Source organism: Sabethes cyaneus, chromosome 1 (assembly GCF_943734655.1).
Source record: "Sabethes cyaneus chromosome 1, idSabCyanKW18_F2, whole genome shotgun sequence".
Classification (NCBI taxonomy): domain Eukaryota; kingdom Metazoa; phylum Arthropoda; class Insecta; order Diptera; family Culicidae; genus Sabethes; species Sabethes cyaneus.
In genome coordinates, this window is record NC_071353.1 from 73,801,831 (window position 1) to 73,807,363 (window position 5,533).

The following is a 5,533-nucleotide window of genomic DNA, read 5'->3' on the forward strand; positions in this document are numbered from 1 at the left end:
TGGGCAGGCGGAGTCCCCCGCGTGTCCCGAATGCGTGGACGTTGAGGAAACTGCAGAACATGCTTTCTTCATATGCCCTCCTTTCGCGGGCGTGAGAAGCAGCATGATGGCAGTGAGCGGACAGGACACTACTCCGGATAACTTAGTCCAAATGATGTGTTCTAGCTCGGATGTCTGGGGAGCGGTCAATGCGGCTGCTACCCAGATCGTACTTGAGCTACAAAACCGCTGGAAAGCCGATCAACGGCGAATAAACAGCCTAACTACCATAGTCCAGTAGTTATCTAAGAGTGTGCGTTAAGCACAATAGCCCCTCCCTGAAGTAATGCCGATAAGGTGGTGCCAGGGAGGACTGAGGCTGGAGACTCGAGTAGGGTTTTAGTGGGTCTGGATCCTCACGCCCCAGCAGGGGGGTCGGGATACCAAACCCCACTCCCTGAGTTGTCTTCTCAGGTGTCTGATAGCAGATTTCCCTACTCGTTAAACAAAACCAAAAAAAATTAATAAAAAAGACTTCACTGAGGCCTAGTCGCAATCGGTTTTCAATTTGGCTAGTTCAGCTGTATACTACTCACATTGATTAGATACGATTACTTCCTTTTCTCGAATCATGCTTGCCACACTTTGTTCAAGAGAATCGCTAAGGTGACTAGCTGTATGGTTCATATCCGAAATCCCTTCGAAATTTTCCAACCGTCTTCGTAAATCATAATGTAGTTCTCCTTTAGAGTAGTTTTTCCACGATGTTACCTTTAGTTTGGCCGGGGACTCAATTTCGCTTTGAATATGCATTCGGACCACCCCAATAGTTTCATGATCAGACATATAGAGACGCATATTTTTTCTAGTGACAAAATTTACTATTTGGTTTAGCGCTACTGATTCTATAACATGTTTAAATTCTCGTCTATCATTATCCTTCAGCCAATCAATGTTAAAATCTCCGACTAATATCATTTGCTTTGATTCATCAATAATTTTGGGCAACCAAGTATGTTCAAAACAATTTAAAAACGATGCATCTCCAGCATTTGGTGAGTGATAGACACCTGCATAAATACCTGCCATTTCTCCTCAAAGTACATTAATACTTAAAAACCAATTTCCAGATTCTGATTCATTGGAAATTACTTTCCACATTAGTCGTTTACTAACGTAAAATGATAGTCCACCCGTATGGCTGGAGTGTGATAGACAGTTTATCATATCATATCCACTTATCTCAAGCTGTGATATATCGTGATTTTGTGTCAAATGAGTTTCGGATAAGATGACGATTTTTGGATTACGCTGTTGAACTATCAATCTCAATTCATCAATATGACTGCAAATCGCAACATTTGCATATGTCACTTCGATACCTGATTGCTATATACTGTAGTCTATGCCATAGACTCTATGGTTTTCTTCTTTTTATTCTTAAGACTTTCATAAACAGGACATTTTTCACTCCATGCCGCATGATTAATAGTAGCAGGATTTATTTCTTTATTTTCTGTACAATCTGCCCCTTTGTGATTATAGCCGCAGCATTTATAACATCTCAACACATCTAACCCATCGAATTTTCGACAGCTATCCCAATTACACAATAATTTTCCTTGTGCCATAATTTTATGATACGTTACTGCATCCACTTCGAAAATCGCATCGTACTTTTGACGGTTTCCTTTTGTCACGGCATAGCATTTGCGTGGAATTAGGAGTTGATCGCAATTATGTGCGGTCACGGTATTTACTATAGCTTCAATCTTTTCTTTAGTCGGTCTGATTCCTGTGGCGTGACCTAAATAGTAAACCGACGGTGCGAAAAACACGCATTTTTAAAAGTTTAGTTTGACATTATGCTGGTTTAATCGACTCATATCGAGTTTAAATATTTCACGAGGTTTCTGCTCATTCTTACCTCCGATTTTAATATCATCAATGAATGATTTGACTTTGGGAATTCCCTGCAGTATCTGGTCAAGGACGGACTGGAATAGACTAGGCGCACTTTTAAGCCCAAAAGGCAAACGAGTTAAGCGACATAACCCCTTGAAAGTATTGACCGTGAGGTATTCCTTAGAAGACTCGCTTACTTTAAGCTGAAGATAACCTCTTGACAAATCTTATACGCAAAAGCACGTTGACCCTGCCAGACTGGCAAATAAGTCATCGGTACGTGGTAGTGGATAGTGCTCCGTATATGACACATTCCAACGTTACGAGACACCCCGAGCAACCGTTTTTTCGAAGCAAAATCGTCCATATTTTACCAACACTTTGACAAATATCTTCCAAAATAGGTGTTTTAAGCTGCTATTTAGTAGTACTTTCTCAATACGAGGGCGAAATGTTTGTTATAATAAGCATCATTGAATAGTAGCTGGATACTTTTCGTTACGGGACACCATCGCAGAAAATGCGTACCTGTTCTGAACATGATACAAACATGTGCAAAACTCTGCTCTGTTTGAAGTTTTTCAAGGTCGACCTGTTCCGAAGATTTTTAGCTGATGGCAGCCTGAAACTCAAAATGAAAAAGTGTATTCAGATTTTGTGTTTAGTTTTGAGGATATAATAAAAATCATTTCGTTACGGGACACCATGCGCTGTTAGGCAAACTGTATTCTGCAAATGGTGTCCCGTAACGAAAAAAGTAAACTGCATTATATGGTGCATTTTCTCTAGATTTCTGTTCAGGCAGTCATATTTTCAATCTGGTCTATATTTACTACATTCCGTCACAATAGTGTACTGATTTGGTGTATTATAGGCTGGTAATAGGGCATACGTAACGAAGTATATGTAAGGTAAAGTTTACCTCCAGGTAAATAGAGATGCCCATGTGAGAACTTTACTGAAGTATTATGAAATGCTTGCCTAATCATAGGATTTGGACATGTTAGTTATTGAAATGTAGGGACTGTGTATTAATTATGTAACGGATTTTTCCAATTTTTGGATTGGTCGCCCCCTCCCCCTATGTAAGATTTTGCACGATTTTGGCCAAAACAACAAAAAATTCAAAAAATTGATTCAAAAGAGATTAAAAGGGTAAAAACCCGAATTAATCCACCTAGCGGCGTGACTTAGCCTTTCTACTGCCACAATAATCATTATTTAATTTCTCAGGAATATAGATGTTAAGTTGACTATATTCCGTTCTGTATTCCTCAAAATCCTTATTTGCCAGTAAAATTCACAACATATTGCGTACAATAATTATATTTTCTTTCCTTGGGTGCAGAAATACTTGTAAGTGTCATTTATGTTACTTGATGAACACCTTATTTAGTTTTATAATATTTACGTGATTTATAGAAATTTACAGATTTATAGGTTTATGTAAATACAAAAGATAATATTTGCAGACTTGAACGAATATATATAGGAAATTATAAATTAACCCTCTAACGGGTCTACAAACGGCCTTAACTTTCGGGTTTCAGAGCCACATACGAAACTTGTTTTCAATTGACAATATGAAATATGTGTTCATAGCAGATTTTTTGATATTTTGATATTAATACCATGCGTTCTTATTAGTATCTTTGAAAAACAAGAGTTCAGAAAAATTATTATTATATTTCGCTTTTGAAGAAAAAGGATACCGTGCTGCATCACTATCCAGACACTTAAGCAGGTCATATTTTTAATATGCTTCGTAAAAAATAATTTCGTAACGTAAGGATAAATGCTTTGTATCATAATCAAATATATAGCTTAAACTTACAATAACACTTAAATTTTTTAATAAAAGCTCAGTAAAATACATTAAAATAAAAGAAACAAAAAGCTATGTCTTGTTCATAAATCCGGACACCTCACATCTCAATGAATCAAAATCCGGACACTTTTGAATCGTTTTCCGGACAGGCAATATTTTGTCTAAGAAATTTCGAAACGAAACGAACTACCGTCTTCTGCTCTAATTGCAGACATTATAAATAGAGTCGAAAGTGCGGTCCAATACCAGGATCTTCCGTCTTAATCAGCTATCCGTCACGATATCGCAGAGTGTGTTGTGCGTGCCAAAAATAAGCAAGTGAAAACTAACCGTGTCAAAGCTGATACCGCCAATATTATCAAACAGCTTAAAGGACGTAACGTGACTTATTCCCGCGCTGATAAAGGTAATGCAATTGTGATCATGGATAAACACGATTACGACTCGCGCGTACTCGACATGATAAATGAAGGTCCGTACGAAGAGTGTAAATTCAAAAATGGAAAACCCAAAGATCCCCTCAACATTATGATAGACGAGGCTAACGTTGTTCGACAAAAAGTGGCACGGCTAATGGGGGATGAAAAGCTTGAGCGACGTCTTTACGTACCAAACCCGAAGGTCGCCTCACTATACTGCCTACCCAAAATCCATAAGAATCCACTGCCTATGCGTCAAATTTCGTCAAACATCTGTACACCAACCGAGAAAATGGCGGCTTGGCTGGTAGATGAGATCAAACGATATCCTGTGACTCACGGCAAGAGTGTAAAAAACTCGATAGAACTTGTAGATCAGATTAATGACCTCGAGATACGACGCAGTGAGATCATGGTGTCATTCGATGTTGCTTCTCTGTTCACTAGTATACCCGTTGAAGACGCCTTAGAAAGCTTACGTGCACATTTAGAACGAAAACAAGTCCCCTCGAACCACATTGCGGCATATCTTTCTGTGGCACAGTTGTGTATGAAGCAGAACTTGCCCATGTTTCGCGGGAAGTTTTACAAACAAAACTTTAGCCTTAGCATGGGAAGTAAGCTTTCACCGTTATTAGCTGAAGTATTTATGAGCGATTTTGAGACCGAGGTACAAAAAGACAAAATGTTCCCCCTGGTTTAGAAGCGGTACGTCGACGATGTGTTTGCATTGGTGATGGAACGCTATTTGTCACAAACGCTCAACCTACTGAACTCGAAACACGACTCGATCAGATTTACGGTTGAAAAAGAACAAGACAGTACACTCCCGTTTTTAGATCTTCGCATCTCAATAAAAGAAGACAAAACTTCGAAATTTGGCATCTACCGTAAACCAACTTCAACAGACCGTTTCATAATATCCGACTCCAACCATTTTGGAGCCCAAAAGCAAGCAGCATTCCACTCGATGGCCCACCGCCTTTTCAATATACCGTTGGAAAAAGAAGAGTTGGATGCGGAAAGGGAGAAAATACACAAAATCGCCGAACAGAATGGATATGACAGCAACTTTGTGAACAAAATCCTGCGGAAACATGAACGGAAAAGACACCGACAGAATACAACAACTCTTCAACCAGACAGCGACGAGAAAGTTAGGATCAGCCTACCGTTTTATCCAATTATTACAAACTCGATCAAAAACATCCTTCACCAACATGGATTTGCGACAGCCTTCAAAAGCAGCTGCACTCTACGGGAAATGTTGTGCAACCTCAAAGACAAAATCCCGCTTGAGGAACAATCTGGAATATATCAAATTCCATGCCAAGATTGCCCCGCTATCTACATTGGACAAACACGTCGCAAATTCAAAATTAGACTGAGGGAACATAGGAAG